The 20,272-nt window shown below is 38.9% G+C and overlaps 1 non-coding gene and 1 pseudogene across 1 annotated transcript; one reads left to right on the forward strand and one right to left on the reverse strand.

Moving 5' to 3' along the window:
• The first annotated feature begins 1,431 nt into the window (after nt 1–1,431).
• On the forward strand, nt 1,432–1,504 carry TRNAF-GAA (transfer RNA phenylalanine (anticodon GAA)). The gene has a single exon. It is a non-coding gene; the product is annotated as a tRNA-Phe (tRNA).
• Nucleotides 1,505–1,622: 118 nt separating this feature from the next.
• On the reverse strand, nt 1,623–4,135 carry LOC131073838 (NAD(P)H-quinone oxidoreductase chain 4, chloroplastic-like; annotated as a pseudogene).
• Nucleotides 4,136–20,272: the final 16,137 nt, after the last annotated feature.

Raw genomic sequence — 20,272 nt, forward strand, 5'->3', positions numbered from 1 at the left:
CCAATCAATCGAATTTCTTCGGCAAGATTAGACTTTTAGTCTTCGAGTTGGAAGGGATAATTTCTTCATAGAATATTTTAATTATTCTGATAGAGAATGACCAATGAATGTATATTCTTGTTTCTTTTTAGGTTCCCCTATAAATATAGATCTGAAGAAATGATCCCTTCGGTTTTTCTATGCATAATTGCATAGCACTAGGTAAGAATTAATTAAAATGAAACATTGTGTCAATTGATATTAATTTATTAAAATAAAGCAACAATGGGGCGTGGCCAAGCGGTAAGGCAGCAGGTTTTGGTCCTGTTATTCCGAAGGTTCGAATCCTTCCGTCCCAGGTGGAACAGTATTATTGAAAAAAGAAATAAGAAGAAAAAAAATTCTTTTTTGATTTCTCATCCTTTCATAGACTATACTTATAGAACAGAAATATGATTTCAACAAGATCTAAATATAGAAAGGCATATTTTTGTGGTGTACGATGGGGATACAGATAAGAACATTGTATAAAAAATGGAGAAAGAATATAATGCGAATGCAAATGAAATAATTGAGATGCAATTATTGTTTTATTATTTCGTTCTACAAGAAGGGGTTATGGCGGAATCGGTAGACGCTACGGACTTAAATTTTTTGAGCCTTGGTATGGAAACTTACCAAGTGAGAGCATCCAAATCTAGGGAACCCTGGGATATTTTGAATGGGGAATCATGAGCCAAATCCTATTTATAGAGACAATAGTTTCCTTTCCGAGAAAGGGATAGGTGCAGAGACTCAACGGAAGCTATTCTAACGAATCCAACATAGTTTGAATTGGATACAATACATTATTTACAGAATGTCTTTTGTATTTTATTTAACGCTTGAAAAAGCATTATATATCACCAATAAACAAAAATAACGATTAGAGCTTTAATTGTTCTAGGTTTGTTATGCCTGGCTTCAAATCGAAATTGAAGGATTTTTCCAATTAAGAGCTTCTCTAGAAAGAGATGATTTGCGTTTACTCCCATTTTTGGAAGTAATAATTGGACGAGGATAAAGATAAGAGTCCAATTCTACATGTCAATGTCAACAACAATGAAAATTGGAGTAGGAGGAAAATCCGTTGGTTTTATAGATCGTGAGGGTTCGAGTCCCTCTATCCCCATCAAAGAATTCTGTTTTTTTTCTATTTTTTATTAATTAGGCGTGTTACTAAGAAAATAAGAAGTTTTAATTGTATGACACAATTTGTGTCTGCCTATATATATATATATATATATATATATATATATATATATATCTTTGTGTGTAACTGTATACAACATTATATATGTTATGTTTTTATTTGCATTGTTGCTTCTACTCTTTCAAATGCTGTCTTTTACCTTTTTTGTTTTTAGTTGACAGGAGTTTGGTTACTGTGCTAGTATGATGCACAGGGGAACAGTCGGGATAGCTCAGTTGGTAGAGCAGAGGACTGAAAATCCTTGTGTCACTAGTTCAAATCTGGTTCCTGGCATGTATACTTTTATAAGTACGAAAAAGGATTAGTAGACCTCATTATAATAATAATATAGGTATAGATATATATCTATCAATATTTATATATTTATATTGATTTATTTAGAATAATCAGCAGTGATTCTATGTTATTGAATCAATAGGGAGTTTGTCCAAGTTATTTCAAAGGGAATAAAAACTACTTGAAATAACTCGAACTAGAGAGCAATTAAAAAATGATTATTTCTTAATAGAAAGATTGAGAGAAAATAGCTTCTACCTTAGCATTATATAAAAATAGAACTAGATCGGGGTAAAGACCAATACCTATGATTGGTAGAAAGAGACAGATCAAAATAAAAAGTTTGCGTGGTCCCAAATCCTTAAAATAAGGATTCGGGACATTCAAAACCTTATATCCATAGAACATTCGACGTAACATAGATAACAAATAAATGGGAGTTAATATCATTCCAATTGTCGCTATTGTAGTAATAATGATCCGAAAGGTCGAAGAATATTTATGATTAGTAATTACGCCCAAAAATATCATAAATTCTGCTACAAAACCACTCATTCCTGGCAATGCAAGAGAAGCCATTGAAAAGCTACTGAACATAGTAAAGATTTTAGGAATTGGTATAGCGATTCCTCCCATTTCATCAAGGAAAAGAGTACGTATCCTATCATAACTTGTTCCTACCAAGAAAAAAAGTGTAGCACCAATTAATCCATGAGAAATCATTTGCAAAATGGCTCCATTGAGACCTGTATATGTTATGGAACCAATTCCTATCATTACAAAACCCATATGAGATATTGATGAATAGGCTATCCTTCTTTTCAAATTGCGTTGACCCATAGAAGTTAGAGCTGCATAGATAATTTGCACTACTCCTATTATTATCAACCATGGTGAAAACAAAGAATGAGCATGAGGTAGCAATTCCATATTGATCCGAATCAACCCATATCCCCCCATTTTCAATAGAACTCCGGCCAAAAGCATACATGTACTATAATGTGCTTCCCCATGAGTATCTGGTAACCAAGTATGTAAAGGGAAGATTGGCAATCTTATTGCATAAGCGATCAAAAACCCTAAATATAATAGTATTTCAAGTGTGATGGGATAATCTTTTTTAGCTAATAATTCAAAATCGAAGGTTGGTCCATGAGATCCGTAGAGACCCATACTTAAAGCTCCCATTAAGATAAAAATGGAACCACCGGCAGTATACAAAAGAAATTTTGTGGCCGAATATAGATGTCTTTTCCCCCCCACTTGGATAAAAATAGGTAAACAGGAATTAGTTCCAACTCCCACATGAGAAAGAAAAGTAGAATATCTTGAGAAGCAAATAACCCCAATTGGCCACTGTACATTGCCAACATCAAGAAATGCAATAATCGCGGATTCCGAGTAACTGGCCAAGCAGCTAAAGTAGCTAAAGTAGTTACAGAATCTCTACTTTCCGTTAGAAATTTTCTAAGTTTATCTTTAAAGAACTTATCAATTTTGGAAGAGAATGTTTACTTTCCGTTAGAAATTTTCTAAGTTTATCCCTAAAAGAACTTATCAATTTTGGAAGAGAATCTCTACTTTCCGTTAGAAATTTTCTAAGTTTATCCCTAAAAGAACTTATCAATTTTATCATTTTTGTAAGAAGTTCATTGCACGGGGAGCGGCCCGAAGGAAAAGACACACTTATGCTACAAAAATTATTCTTTTTTTGCAGCTCTGCCTAATTTAGAGGTTCATTTTGTCCAAAAATAGGTGAACGCTTCGTACCCAATAAACTTTTGGTCCGATTTGCCAAATCTTGAAGAATCTCTCTTATTGAAACAAAACTTTGTTTTATAAAATAAAAACTATTTTGCATATGCTCCCAATGATCTATTTTGGGATACATGCGTACCCTCAACATAACAAATCGACTACCATTACTAGTATTCCTCCAGAATTGATTCATGCAAATTAGATCCTCTACTCGATAATGAGGCCAAAGAAAACGTCTGATTTTTGTTCTTGTATCTATGCAAAGAGGTTCATCTTTTTCGATGAGACCTTCGTCATTTAGTATCGCTTTACTATTTAATCCTATACTTTGATCTATAGGGGTTTCTAGATTCAAAAGATTCAAAATTCGAAATTCTCTACGACGTCTTGGAAGGAGAATATCTTCGAAAATAAAAGAACTTGAAATTTTTTCATTGACATCCTCAATAGTTTTTCTTTTTCTTCGTCGTTGAGATCTATCAAAAAGTTGAGATCTATCAAAAAGATTTACATTTATTCTCTTCTTCTTTAGTTTTAAGAAGAGACTTGCGATTTTGTATATCAAAAATCGGTCATTAAAGTAACCCGGTACAGTGGTATAGATCTTCGCCTTTCATCGGCAAAAATTCTCAAAAAATCATTCTTGTTATCCTGGAAGCAACTCTTGAGATACAAAATAGTTTCCAATAAATCCAAGTCGAGCTCTCCGTTTTCCAAATAGGGCGTAGTTAGTTGGGCTACAGCGGCTTCATTACCTAATTTCTTTTTATCTAGAAAATGGGACGCATTTTTGCCCTTGGAAAGCCAAGGAGCAAGTGGTAGTTTTTCGAGCTTGTATTTGGTTTTCCAAACGCGAATATTTTTCGCCATTTCTCGATACGACAATTTATCAGTTTTTTTCTTTAGTCTTTGGGGGTTTTCTTCTTTTCCCCCTTCCTTTTCAAAGTGTTTTCGACCCCTTGGATGTTTGATTTCTTGTTTATTTGCTCCTTTAGGTCCGTTTTTGGTTTCTGATGTGATGCCTACCTTTTTATTTTTATTATCAAATCCAGAATCCAATTTTAATTTCAACTCATCCCATCCCTTCTTATCACCTTGAGAATTTTTCTTTGCATCGCGTTTGAAAATAATTTTTTTGATTGCTATTCGCAGTTTCTCTTTCTCTGTATTAATTTTTTCATAATTTCTTTTACGATGATAAATATTTCTAAAGTCTCGAACTATAAATTCATTTATTTTCTTTGCAAGTTTAGAATCTTGACGAAGTTTTTTTCGGAGTTCCTTTTTGTCTTTTCTTTCTTTCTCTTGTCTATGTTTTTCAGCTTGTCGAGCAGCCTGTCTTTCAAGCAAAGAACCTTGGGTTCCGGGTCATAGATGCCATGGGAAGAGTGATGCTCAGCAAATGGAAGCATATTTAGCTAATGGATCAGATTCTGAAAATTCATAACATCAACTTGATTTGGACGGAAGTGAGTATGAAGAGGCTCTAGAAGGGCCTGAAAGTGATCAAGAAGATAGGGGTATAGTTGCCCAACTTTCTAGCTTCCACAAAAATGAATCATTCAGAGTTCGAGGAGCATTGGGAGAGCATTGAATTGTTGCTCTAATTGATACTGGGGCTACTCACAACTTCATTGATGCTAGGATTGTCGCCAAGAGGGGCCTTATCACTAATGATGTAGAAGACTTCAAGGTCATGGTGGTTGATGGATCAACCATGGGTTGTAAATGGATGGTGTCAAACATGTCAATGAAGATTGGTAACTATGAAGTCAAGGATGACTTCTATGTTGTCAATATTGGAGGGACTGAAGATGTGGTCCTTGGCATTCAGTCCATGTGATCTCATGGTAAGATCACTCAAGTTCCTAAGCTCTTTCTGGAAGGAGATTTTCAGATTGTGTGGTATTGTGCTCACCCCAAGCACGAGTTACCATCCTCAGACAGATGGAAAAATGAAGATAGTTAATAAGTGGTTGGAGGGTTATTTGAGAAATTATGTTTTAGAATAGCAGAAGGCATGGGTAAGATGGCTACATCTTGGTGAATATTGCTATAATTCCACTTATCACTTGTCCATCTGAATGTCTCCTTTGATGGTGCTCTACGGTTATGAGACCCCTAGCTTTGTTGGCTTGGTGTTTGGTGATAGCAGAGCACCCCAACCTAGGGATATGGTTAAATAATGTCACGATATTCTAAAGGCATTGAAGGACAACCTCCAGATTGCACAGAATCAGCATAAGTTGTACATTGATCAGTAGCGTATCAAACACTCATTTTAGGTTGGTGATATGGTCTACTTGAGACTCCAGCCCTTCAGATAGTCTGCCCTCAAGAAGAGTGGAGCGGAAAAACCCAAGCCACGTTTTTATGGGTCATTCAGGGTCATTAGGAGAGTGGGAGTTGTGGCATATGAGTTGGAGCTACCAGCAAGTAGCCAAGTACATAATGTCTTCCACGTGTCACGCCTCAAAAAGGCGCTTCGACACAATGTGATAGCCTCTTCTGAATTACCTTCTTTGGATGAAGAGGGAGAATTGGTGCTAGTTCCTGAGGCCATCCTTGATGTCAGGGAATGATTGTTGAGGACGAGGACCATCGGCGAATATTTGGTTAAGTGGAAAGACTTACTAGTGGAGGATGCTACATGGGCGAGTGAGGAGATTTTACAGCATCCTAGCTTACTATTGCTTGAGGACAAGCAATTTTGGGAAGGGCAGACTTTAATGTCCCCTTCTTAGTGATGATGCATTCAGTGGTTCATTGGCCTATTCCGAAGACCCGTAGGCTATGGAAAGGAGAATTAGGGTTTTCATCTTTTGTGGAGTTCTGCTCGAGCTTGTTAGAGTTAGTCAGGAGGGAATTCTTCAGTTCTACTTGTGGTTTCCTTCTAGGTTTTCCTTGGACTCCAGTGTGGCATAACATGCAGTTGACTCTTTGGTGAAATGTGAACTTAATATTTTTAGTTAGGGTTTGGTTGTCGGGATGTTGCAGTCTTACTGAGCTTTTCAAGCTCTTTCTTTGGGTGTGAAGATCATGATTGTCAGAGCAGTATTTCATGACTTACTATTTTTAGTAAGTGGCAGTTTGCACATTTCTATTTTGGCAGTCTTAGATATGGTCTCGATCCAGCACAATTCAGTGGTCTTTATTGCTCAACTTCATCCTTGATTTTGCGATAATCAGTATTGGAGTTATAAGTTATTTAATTAAATATTATTTCCTTATCCTAAGGTTTAATATTTAATTATTTTATTACTGATTGATATTGGGAATTGTGCATAATATGATTTTTTCCTAAGTCTACCTAGGCGAATTATTTTGTGTTAAGGAGGGACGCCTAAGTGAATGAGGGGACTTTATTTTATTCAACAAAATATACTTTCATGCCAAAAAAAATGGTCTTCTTCCTAGGCGTGTTTTTGACTTGGATATGGCACCATTCTTGGGTCCACCACGAGGGAAATGAAATGCAAATTTGAGGGGGAATTTGGAGGCGTTTGAATTTGAATTTCAGTATTGGAAACCTATTTATACAAGTGCTTGGCCTCTCATTTGATTATCAAAAGAAAATATAATGTTATGTTGTCAGATTGATTCCAAGCTTCTTCGAGGGTGAAAACCTCCTAGACTTTTCAATTGCAGTTTCGAGTGTGAGATATTACTCCTAGTTGAGGTTCTGTTGTGTGGATTTCGTGGTGTTCTTGTGGTTTGCGTGTGAGGATTTGAGGAAGTTGGGTTACGGCTATAATTTTTAGTGTTGCTGGTTCCTGTGCGACTGAAGCGAAGTTACATTCCTACCTCCCTGCCTATACGACCTATCATTCTGGGTATTGGCTCGAACAACTTCTATGCTATAGGCTATGTCATTTGTAAGTTTGCAGCCTTTAATATGGAGTCTTTGTTTTTACATTGCAAATTGTACTTTCCAGCTTGGGCATGGGTTTTTGGGAGTGCATTGGGTTGTGTGCTTGGTATTTTGGGATGTTTAGAAGCTCTATTTCATTTTTTTCTCAGTTGTTTGGTTCTTAGTGTCAGTTTGGGAGTGATTTGGGGTGAATTGAAGGAGTTTTGAGTGAGATATGAGCATTTTAGTGTGATTCAGTGATGTTGGTTATGCATTTCCAGCCTGCTGTTATTTGTATCAGATTTTAGGAAGTTGGTGTTGAGTTGGTTTGGTGATATTATCTTCTATGATTCAACATTATCTTATGTTCTATCTTTCCTATATTTTGTAAGGTTGAATAGTAGTATTATCAACCAATTTCTGAATTGTAAGCATACCCGCTGAACAAGTGGAAGAGGCAGGCTTGCCGCCTATTTTCTGGTATTTGTAACTGAGTCCTCCCATTGAATAAGTAGTTGAGTGATTAGTTTTATGTATTATCCTCCCGTTGAAATATGCGATAGAGTGATAGCTTTATGTAATGTCCTCCCGCTAAAATACGCAGTAGAGTGATTGAGTTCTAGTTTCTTGTTGTTTCCCTTGGCTAGTTTACTACCAAGAAGTTTTGTTTCTTTCCTACTGGATAAGCAAAAGGGGATGGCTTGCTGCCCATGCATTGTAATTTCAGTTGGTTTATGGTGCTAACAATCCCTGAAACACCGTATGCTCTCACCCTCCTAGATTGGGCTCTCAGTGAACAAAAGGTGGAAGGGTTCCCTTTCAGTAGTTTGGATTATTTCTCTAACCTTAATGGGTTATGGTGTTTGCCTTGTAATTCTTATTGCCAAAAAAAATAAAAATTAAGGGAATATTATAGCTAAGGTTGTGCCCCTTAGCTTGCAAGTATGGAGCAATAAGCTCCCTGGCCTATGGCCTAAATCATTGTAAACAGTTATTACATATCTTGTGAGTTTGATTCTCACTGTGGTTTTTCCCACTTTGGGTTTTCCATGTAAAAAATCTTAGTGTTCTTATGTGGATCTCTTTGTTGTTCCAGTTATTCACTTTCATGTATATGTTGTGAATGATGTTCTGAAGACTTAATGGACTATATGTTCTTAATCTAATCTAGTTTTAGTATATATTGATTCACCTGCCTCCCCTCTCAACATCTGGTAGTTTTCAACATCCTTGTCATTCATGGTGGTACAATCTCAAGTGCAAAATTTATTTTTCTAGGCTAAGCAACATGATAGTATCTAGTGTGGTTGTCCTTGCCTCTACATTAGGGCGCATGGATAACTTCTTTTGAGGTGTGCACGTTTACTTAATAATCTCCTCTCCTCTTTAGTGCAAACTTTTTTGAAGATCTCCTTCCTTTGCAGAAATAGGTGTCCTTAGACAAGGTTACAACCCTCTCTTCGCCTCTATAATAGTTATGCATCCTTGATAAGGATCCCTTTACCCTATTGCAATATGTTACCTTACAATGATATCTTTCTTGTTTAAAGATTCACATCCTCTATGAAGATATTCTTCCTAGCTTGGAACACATGCATTTCTAGGATATCTCCTTGGAATCAAGGTGTTTATCCTTGATATGGATTTCTATCTTCCTAAAGATATCAACATAGAAACATGTTGACATCTTAAGAGGAGCATATGAGGCATCCTCGTTGCTTGTAGTCATTCATTGATGTGCTCCTAAATCAATGGTGTTGTATTTCATAATGCCCCATGAGGGGTGGTTATCAATCTATCTCTAGCAACTTGCATGGCATATAACCCTTGTTTTGATCATCTAACGTAGTGTGGTTTACTAGTTTCATCTCTTAAAGCATCGATGATATATGGATCACCTAGCATAACACAACTTGCTAGCCAGTGGCATCCATATGAAATCTCGATCTTCTAGCATAACACAACTTGCTAGCTTCATCCTTCAATAAACATGTTTGTTGACTAGTATAGCAAGGGTTACTAGTTTGAAAATTATTATATGTTTGCATCCTTGAGCATTGGTCATCTAACATAACATATCTTGTTAGCTAGATCATAGTTGTTTACATGTTCTCAAGTGTTGATTACCTAGTATAACATGACTTTCTTAAGTGATTGTTTTGTTGCACTACATGAGTCACCCAACATAACACAACTTGTTGGCTAGTGGAATTCATACATATTCTCCATGGACCCCTAGCATATTGCTAGTTGGCATTCCATGGACCCTTGTCTCATCAATTGGTGTATGCTCTAATCTCTTTTTAGAAGTTTGTTTGTGCTCTTGCAATAACATTCTGAGAATGATACTAGTGTTTGAGACAACCTTTACATCGAGGTCTCTTCACCTAGTTTTCTTTAGTACTGACGTTGTTTGCTTTGTATATGTGCATATTTGAATATTTTAAGTGGGTTGATAGGAACCTAAGCTTGGGGGCTTGTGCACCTCTCAACTTAGTGTCATCCTATCCCTAGTTTGTATTTCTCTCAATTACTCTATCTCTTCATCTCTACTTTATTGCAAGTATAAACATAAGTTTATACTCCCAATATAGTGGGGGCTAAATGCAGTATCATAAATTGTATCCCCTTACAATGTAACACTCTTTTTAGGCCCTTGCTTTAGTGTGCCTTTTTCTGGGTCACTTTGAGCCTATTTGGGCCTTATCCTATCATTTTATCATCCTATGCTAAGATTGAGACCAGATCCTATGGACTGGGCCCTGATACTCTGTCGCCACCTTTTCTAGTCCCTTTTTTAGTGGACTAGGGCACTAGTTCCTCCAAAATGGGCCCAAACTCAAACATGTGCAAGTTTTAGTTCCTGCCAGTTGTGATCCAATCCCAATATTTTCATTTGACCATTGGAAGTTGGCCTAAATTAGGAAATACCTTGAGAACCCTATATAAGGTAATCATTTATCATTTACAAACTTGCCTCGCAATTTCATTCCAAGTTCTAATGATCAAGCATTGCTTCATTCAAGAGCAAATCTAAGTACAAGGAGCAACAACCTACAACAACCTAGCCTCAAGTATGATTTGATGATGGATTATGTTATGTCTTGTCGTGTTATTGCATCAACACTTAAAAGCATTGCATTACTACCATTATTACTCCTAAGGTTTAATCTTTTTCAATTCAACATTTTAATTATGATTTAGCCTCTGCCCTACCAAAGGTTAGCTCCCTTTTCATATCATCATTTTTGTTGTGGAGGTGGGAACACCAACATGGGGTTTGACTTAGGCAAGCTCCTATACAACACAAAAAAATTCTCCCTTCTTATGTGTGCAGGTACATATCTAATAGCCGAAGTTTGTGAAATTGCATAGAGTAGACTAAGACGAACAATCTCAAACTTTGAACAAGAGAAAACCCCTAAAATATGTTGATTAGCACACTCATCCTACACTTTAAGGTTGATTATTGGAGGGAAAGATCTATAGAACCTTTTGATCTAGAATTCAAAGCTTTCTATTGATGAAGACACCTCAAACTAGGGCATCTAGCACATTGGTCCAACATATTCAACTCCATATTTTAGCTACAACATCCTTTCTGCATCTTTTTTCTAGTTGAGCTTCTGTGTTAGTTTATTATTCTGCATCTTTCCATTTATGTTGAATATTGCCAATTTCCTATCATTTTACTTGGACATTGCATATTCATATCATATCGAACATACTCTTCAATAAAGAGAACAATTAATCAAAGTATTCAACTCCTTTTAGACTAAAGTTGAACCTTGTTCGTTGTTCCCCCAATGGAGAACTAATGAATATGGAAATAGTGAATGAATAGGATATTAGTTCACATTCCTAGGCCCAATTTTCATCATTACAATCACTTTAAGCATTAAGTTCCCAACATTGTTTAAGTATACATGGCTATATGTTTTAGTTGGTTTTATGTTAGGTTTTGACATTAGGTCCTCTTAAGATCCACTATATAAGGTTGTTGTCTTTGATCATTATTTGAGTAAGATTTTCAATTGCTCAAACTCATCCTTTCTCAATGTGTTGATTCTTGCAAAGTTTACAAAATGATAGATTGTAGCACTACAAAATGCACAAATTCATGAGTATTGAAGATATTTTGGTTCATTTAAGGATAATGATATGGAGTTGTTATTCTATGAAGAACAAGGTCTATTACAACCATAGGAAGAAACAAATTCTCAAGCTCAAGAGCATGAGGAAAAAAAATCCTAGCACTAATTCATCATGTAAGCCCTTTATACAAGTTCACACAAGATTTATGTTTGGTTATTAAATATTTCAAGGTCTTCCATGACAAAGTCTTTCTAGAGATGATAAACAATGTCTCCTTCCCCAATCTAGAGAATGATATTCAACAATTTGTGTAGCATGCAAAGATTATAACAACTATGTATTTTGATAGACTAGAGAGCTCAACTATGCAAATGCTTGTTAGAGCCATGACTCTTTCTAGCCCTAGTGCTCATAACATAGTTTACAATCATGGACCCTCAATACTAGGCAGTTCATGTGTAATGTGATGGGGTGTAACTAAGAACTTGTGAGCTGATGTGTTTTACATGGTTCATTAATTGTCATTTAGTGTCGTTTCTTTGTTCTATGATGGTTTTTGTTACAACTTTTTTACTTACTTCATTCCAACTACACTTGTGAGGTTTGTTCACATTGGTCTCCTCTATCACATGTTGTTTTATTGATGGTTATGTATTTTTGTTGCTCTGCTTCTATATTATATCCCTGCATGTTCCACCTTAAATGAGTTGTTCATACAAGCATCTGGTTTGCTTTATTGCATGTTTCTTATGATTATGTTTTGCACTAAGGCCCAATAATAGATCCCCCAAAAAAAATTTTAAAAGCCATGTATGTGGTTGTCAATACTACTTGCTATGTGTAAAGTTTCAAGTTTGAAAAAAAAAATTTAGCTCTTCATATTTCACAATGGATTAGACATTTCACGTCATTAGGTCAAATCAAAACTTTTACAAGAATCCCAAAGGCCAATCTTATAATTAACGTTGAAACTAAGGGAATGATATAGAACAATCATTTTGCTTCTTGACAACAAATGTATATGATTAATGATGGGGGAGTCCATGAGTGTGTGTATGAATTGTCCTATTATTTGTAAGTCGCAAAAAAATGATGATAAAATGCGTTTTTTACATTTTAGAATCAAACCATCAAATGCCACCTCTTCACCTACATGATAAGCTCGTCTTGAAATCTCAAATAGTTGGTGTCTCAATATATGCCCAATGAAATAATATAATATTCTTTTGTATTTATCGAGCATTGACAAACAATTATAAGGTTTTACAAGAGTGGGATAGGTGGGTTCAAAGCATTTGCATTAACACTTTCAACATAAGTTACACAAATTTCCAAGATTAGGTACAAAGGCATGTTGTCTAATGTGTAAGGATTCCTAAACTAGCATATGAAGAGTAGATCAGTGGAGAATAAATTGTGAAGGGTTGTGTTGATGTGTTTTTTATGCACATGCAAACACAAAATAAAATACCTAAAGGTACCTTATCCTCTCTTGAACAAAGTTTCCCTATTGTTGAAGATTTCGTCGAAGGATCAATCGAGGCAACCCCAAGGTTCTTGTATGTAGGTTCTCTACGTGTGGATAAGCTTCTCGTGGTATGATGTGATTTTGCTGGAATCACAAGGGGACTTACATTCGACAACTTGAATGTCTGATTTGCTTTGGGTATTGCTGGAACATGAGATTTTACTGGTCCTAGATTTTGAAAAAAAGGAAAAAGTAGAAGGGTCGAAACGGGGTCTATTTTTAATACTAAGAATGTAAGAGCAATGAATGACCTTTGATGAAATTCTAACTAAGTCTTGCTTTGACATCCCAGGACCATCTCCACAAGGTTAGTGCAATCTTTTGAGGAAAGCTTTATGAAAAAAAGGAAAAAGTAGAAGGGTCGAAACGGGGTCTATTTTTAATACTAAGAATGTAAGAGCAATGAATGACCTTTGATGAAATTCTAACTAAGTCTTGCTTTGACATCCCAAGACCATCTCCACAAGGTTAGTGCAATCTTCTGAGGAAAGCTTTATGATGTTCAGATCACCACCGCAGGCATGGACACCATCAAGTTGATGCATATCAATGAAGAAGCGACAATCAAAGTTAAGCTTAAGCTGAATGATTCCAGTTGACTACACAAGGCAAGTCTGCAATCAACAAACTGCTAGTAGTATGGATATACAAATTTCACCATCGATCATACACATTTCTTCCACTCATCTAATAACATGAAATCAAATTTGAGAAGTATAGAGACCATGCAAATTGTTGAATCGACCCATAGAATTCACCATTTCTTCAATGAAGTTTACAAGTCCTTTACAACAACATCTTGGCAACAATCTTTGCCTTCTCTTTCTACTCTACTCTAACTATTTCCTACTCTCTAACTATTCACTACTAACTATTCTCTATTAACCAACCATTTACTATTAGCTAGCTATTAACCTTTACAAATGAGGAGCCAGTGCTTATATAGAGAAACTCTTTACAAATAGACAGCTCTGATTGATTTAGAATCAATGGTTAGGATTACAAGATAGAAACCCCAATTAGGGTTTGTTACAACAAACTTCCTCTAGCCAATGAGAAAATTACATTCCAGAAGTGAGGACCAATAGGAAGCAGGGGTAGGTGCCTCGAAGTTTGTGTCACCTCCTGTAAATTAGGTACATTGAATCTAGTCATGCTGAGGTGGACCAATCCGACTGGAGGAGTGATGACTGGGATGCCACCTTGTCTGACACTTGTAACTTGGTTGATGTTGAATTTGATGACGCTGAGAAGCTAACTTTGATTAACTCTTCTCAAACTATCCGCTTCTTCAACAGACCCTTGCTTTGACCTCCTTTGTCTTTGATGTGCTGGATAGATGGTGTACCTTTCCTTGAAATGCTAGCATCGCCTTTCATTGACATCTTGTGGTTCCTTAGTGTGGCAAAGTGAAGGTTCTGGAGGTAGTTGGCGAATTGGTCGTCCTTGATGATGCTGGACTAGAGGAGGTCGTCTCTGATGATGCTGGACTAGAGGAGGTCGTCCTTGCTCTGGCTTGGTCTTCTTTCATCTACAAAACAAACCAAAAGATGATTAGGGACACATAATAAATTCATTCCAACATAGCATTATTCACCTTAAATCATCAACAAGAAGATATTAAAGAGAAGCTTGCTCAAGATTCTCCCTAGGGACAGGCCCTATAAGAATTTTGCCCTAGACCCTTTGGAAGGGTCAGGAGAGAATTTTGCATTCCTGGCTCAAATTCTTCTCACTTTGTGGCTGTACTTGCTTAGATACATGCCCAAGGATGCCCTCATTCTCAACCAATACCAAGATTGATGCAAATTTGGGGGCAAAAGAGAGGTTTTAAGAATTTCGCTCTGGACCCTTTGGAAGGGTTAGGAGCGAAATTTACATTTTTGGACAAAATCTATCATGCCTCTACTCCAAAATGCCTTCCAAAGCAAGCATACACTAGTATTCTCTCTACCAAAGTCTGGGAATCGATCTCCTGATCTTCATCATGAGCAATTTAGGTGAAATTGGGAATCTTGCTCTGGACCCTTTGGAAGGGTCACGAGCGAAATTCACCTTTTAGGTCACAACTCTTCATTTCCTTCACTTCAATTCATCTTGCAGTGCAAAGTAACAACATTTCAACCTCAACCACGCCTTAGGACTCAAAGTCCTGACTCGACACAAGGAGGAAATAGGTAGATTGAAGAATTTTGCTTTGGACCCTTTGGAAGGGTCAGGAGCGAAATTCTCCTTTTAACTCAAAATTTGCAATTTTAATGATCAAAAATCTTTCCAAGGCATTCCAAATGGCTTCTCTCACCCTAGTCTAGGCCTGACTTCACTCAAAATTTGGAGAAAAGGATGGTTTTAGTGTTTTTCGCTTTGGACCCTTTCGAAGGGTCAGGAGTGAAAATCTTGTTTTGAGCTCATTCCTCCATCTTTGATGACTCTTGGCAATTCAAGGACATGCCTAAGGACACCTTTAATCTTGATCCACACTAGACTTGGCATAAAATTGAGGGAATTTCACCTTGGACCCTTTGGAAGGGTCAAGAGCTAATTCTTGATCTTGAGCATATTCCCTCATCCTTCCAACTTCAAATCTCCTTCAAAGGTAAGGTCAAGCCACCTCCCTTCCATCCACGCCATGAAAACCAAGGATTTAACTTATTTTGAAGGGAAAATAGGTGATTATAGGAATTTCACTCTGGACCCTCTGGAAGGGTCAGGAGCGAAATTCTTGATTTGGCTCAATTTCTTCAATTTCAATGATTTCTAGCAACTTAAAGTCACTCCTAAGGATCTCTCCCATCTCAATTCACTTTAGTCTACAATTGCCTTGGCATAAAATTTGGGAAAAAAGGTGGTTCAGTGAAAATTTTGCCCTGGACCCTTTGGAAGGGTCAGGAGCGAATTTCCATTTCTAGACTTGATTCTTCATTCTTTCAATCCCAATCTTCATTGCAAGGTGAAATTTCATCCCTCTCACCTAAGGAACAAGGTCTTAAGCTCAAGCAAGGTTAAAAGAATAGGTTTGCAAGGAATTTCGCTCTGGACCCTTTGGAAGGGTCAGGAGCGAAATTTCCTTTCTTGGCTAAAAGACTCACTCTTCAACGCTTTCAAACATTCCCAAAGGCAACAACATGTCCATTCTCCCTTTCAACATGCCTTGGACATCAAAATTTGGTCAAACAAGGAAGGAAATGAGTCCTAGGTAGATTTTCGCTCTGGACCCTTTGGAAGGGTCAAGAGCGAAAATCATGATTTACGCTTTGATTGCTCATTTTTCCAACTCCAATCTTCTCTGGAGGCAAACATAGATCATTTTCCACCTAAGGAACAAGGATTGAAGCCCAAACAAGGTAGTAAATGAGGTTTATAATGAATTTCGCTCTAGCCCCTTTGGAAGGGTGTGTGGGGGAAAAAGCAAGACTAGGTTATCATGCCCTAATCCTACCTCTTATCACACATTACGGAATACGAAAGAGCCTAGAGGTATCGCACAATTGGCTACTTCTTTTTGTGAAAGAGAGAGCCACGGGCTACCTATTAGGGTTTCTATTCCTTTGTTGTAATTGAAAGGTAAGATTATGCAAGTCCAATTCCTAACCCTAAAATGTAAGTATGAACTAACAACAAGATTGCAAAATTGAACTTAGACAATGGAAAGTTGTAAACACAAGGATAAAACAAGAATGCAAATGCCTACCCGGAGTCAAAATCGGACTGAAAATGTTCGGGACAGGGGCGCGGGCGCCACTGTCCTGATTCTGCACCTGAAACTACACCGGAAACTGCTGTTTTGCACTCTGGAACACTGTCGGAAACTGTTGAAAGTGTTGTCTGTCCGGAGGACTAGGGCGCCCAGCACCTCTGTCCCAGGGACCAGGGCGCCCAGCGCCCCTGTCCTGGCAGGACCAGGGCGCCCAGCGCCCCTGTCCCAGTCTTTTGCTCTGCAATTTGATGCAAAGTGCTGTCTCAACCTGTTCTCTCTGGATCTGTATCCTGCGGCGTCGTCCGAGTCCCGAAACCTGCACTTATATCTGAAAAAGGGTGTATGGGCGGCTATATAGGGTTTTGCCTTAGTCAAACCCCCGCTTCGGTGATTTCCACCTCCACGAATAGCCAAGTTGTTTTGTAAAATGTATTGTGTGTGCAGACCTAGTGTGTGTGCAAGGTCCTAAAATGCAAGAAAGCAAACTAGAGCAACCTAGAAAGTAAACCCTAATTGCTTGTAAATGATAATGTAAATGCTCTAAATCAAGATGCAAAGTGATCTAAAGCATGAATAAATGAGATATTGAAGCTTTATGCAAAGACATGAAAACAACATGAAATCATACCCAACCCTCAAGGGAGAGGTACAAGCCAATCTTCAGTCGGTAATCTCCTATTATTCTTCAATGTCTTCCAAGCCCTAAATGGATGAATGGAATTGATAAATGCTTGATCGAAGGATGTTTGTAAGATGTTGAAGTCTTCAAAGATCTGCTCTTTCGCTGCATATGAGGTTCCTGGAAACAAAAATCCCCCCTGTTCAAATGAAGAAAGAGAGCTCTTATGTATGAAACCCTAGGTCGCAATTTCGTCTTTTGGCCGACCTAGAGATTGAATATCCCGCCAATTTCTTGGGGTTAAGCTTTATTTTATGATTGGCTCGCGCTCCTAAAATTTCGGGAAAAATGTCCGGGACCGTGTGCACTCCGGGCGCCACGGTCCCGACAACTTTTCACCAAATTTTCAGGGTCGTCAGATATGATGTTTTTAGAGAGAATCCCGAAGTTACAGGTGATTTCGAGATGTTTTGACCCCCGAAATCAAGCCCCCAAGTTCGAAATAGGACTTAATTAGGGTTTTCGATTAGATGATGCATTGGAGGAATAGAATGAAAGGGGCACGCTTTAATGAAAGGGCCCGACTTTGTGATGTGGAAGATGATGAAATAGAACCTTTAGACCTAATTAATTTGATTAATTAAGTGCTAAATGGGAAATGAAATGCAAAATGCAACTGCGCCAAGGCGGGTGCTAAACTAGGTGTTAAATTGTACCGCTTTAGCAAGTGCGTACAATTTATGAAGTTACATTTAGCCCCCACTTTAGCGGTCATATGAGTACTACGTGCATATGCAAGCTAAAGTACAGAAAAGTAAACATCATTTGAAAAAAGGATATATCCATAAGTTGTCGGACGAAGCCCCCAGCGGTATCTGCAGTACACAGTTAGGAACCGCACCCTGCAAAACACACGTTAGATCACAAAAATCACCTAATGCTTACTAAGGAAAGTGATGAAATTTGTGAGTAGTTGTATGCCCCCCCCTGTTTCGACTTGCTTATTAGGGAGGTGAAACAGGGTAGCATGTTTACTTACGACAAATTGTGTAAGAGAATATTGATGAGGGATGTTCACTGAAAAGGCTTCATCAGAGAACTTTTTGGAACATCCCGAGAGTAGGGGAATGAAAATACGATTCCTACGCAACAAACGGTTCGAAAATCGCATCTCCCAAACTCAAGTTATGATGAAATGAGTGAAAGAGGAAAATTAGGGTTTTGAAAGTAAAGGTAAAGGAATGAACGTATATACCTTGAAAGAGACATTTGCATTTGTCACTTTGTTGATTCTGAGTACTGTTCATTGCAGCGGAGCCCACATAGCCATCATCATGCCTTCACGATGACCGGAGTGTCCCACGAGGATTGAGATCATGCGACAGGCCATGATCGACGACGAGCCACTGGACGAGGTGAGTTGACTAAACTTTGACTTTTGATTTTCTGCATTTTGACTTTTCTGTGATCGTTTGCGGGCTCTGAAGGCTGACCCGGGCCCCACCCAGGGCGCCATGGTCCCCTCAGGGCGCCATGGTCCCTGACAGGGCGCCATGGTCCCAACCCATGGTCCCAACCAGGGCGCCATGGTCCCTGACAGGGCGCCATGGTCCCAATCAGGGCTTGGCATACGATGTTCGACAGTTTGCATGAGCGATTTTGATGATCGAGTGCTGATTACGGTTATGTTTTTGTGTTGCAGGGCCTTCCGTACATGAGAGAGCATACAGCGGGACATATTCTTCGCAGTTTGCGAGATCAGATTCCGCGGCTTACTCAGGCAGAGAGAGACACATTGTCGATAGTAGGATTATGGTATGTGATCCTCATGCCAGCCATTCGGTTCCATCCTGCAATGCTGATGGCATTGATGGAGCGATGGGATCCTGACACATGCACATTTCATCTTCCAGTAGGGGAGCTGACGGTTACACTCGAGGATGTGTACCGTATACTTCGTCTTCCTATCAGAGGAGCGACTGTTACATACGCGACCGATCGGTCAGCGAAGGATCATCAGAGGGAGCAGGTATATTGCATAGGGAGAGTCATGCCGAGCGAGACGAGAGGTCGCATCATGGTCAGCTGGCTCTTACATCCTACAGGGGAGGTACCCCTTCTGAGACGCCTTATGATCGCCATCATAGCACTAGCCGTCTGCCCTAATGGGCGAGGCACGCACATGCATGGGGGTCTCACATGGTGCATCAGAGCGATGGAGAGACACAGGAGAGTGTATGCTTGGGGTCAGAGTATGCTTGCACATCTCTATCATGACCTTGAGGAGTATGTATTTGGACAGGGTTGCAGTTTGATGACATGCACACTTCTGCAGGTATGGATTTTAGAGCACTTCACATGCACCAGGCCTGTTGGCTTTCCGTTGAGTACGGCTAGCGAGCAACCTAGGGTGTTTGCTTATCCACTTACCAGCGAGTGGAGATTTGGAGATCTGTTATATTGGAGAGTGATTTTTGATAGACTGACAGCCGAGGTGACGGTGTGGAGACCTTACCTGCGGATGCACAGATGGGATGGGATGGAGAGACAGTTAGCATGCTTACAGAGGAACCGCCTACTGCAAGGACGATATTCACACATCATAGTCCCTTTCTACTTTGACCGAGTACGGAGGCAGTTCGGGCTAGAGCAGTGTGTTCCAGCCGATGTGCCCATCTATACTCGACACTCACGGGTCCTTCCCAGACCTAGAGCAGTAGCGAGACCGACGATAGATGACATCGAGACTACAGATATAGAGGGATCTGATCAGGATGTAGTCACTAATTATTCTGCAGAGCCTGGAGCACAGCTCAGGTATGTCTCATGGTTGATGAGATCATATCCAGGTCCTATCTTTCCACCGGATCACCCGACAGGCCATCCAGGCCCATGGAGACATGGAGACCGAGATGAGGACCAGGGATCCAGGTCAGAGGAGCCAGAGGAGGGAGAGGGTCATGAGGAGGCGGGAGATCCTGGTCCACCTACAGGCGATCAGCCCAACGCCGAGGAGGAGGAGGACACAGATAGAGATGAGGACGAGGAGGAGAGAACTGATGATGAGGAGAATGAGGATGCAGATGAGGATGAGGATGAGGATGCAGATGAGGATAGAGATGATGAGGAGGAGTTAGATGCAGCTCCTCACCATTCAGGGGATGATACCATAGCTCTGGATCCTCCTCTTATTCCCCAACAGGGGGAACATGAGGCGA

Source organism: Cryptomeria japonica, chromosome 9, assembly GCF_030272615.1.
Source record: "Cryptomeria japonica chromosome 9, Sugi_1.0, whole genome shotgun sequence".
NCBI classification, from domain to species: domain Eukaryota; kingdom Viridiplantae; phylum Streptophyta; class Pinopsida; order Cupressales; family Cupressaceae; genus Cryptomeria; species Cryptomeria japonica.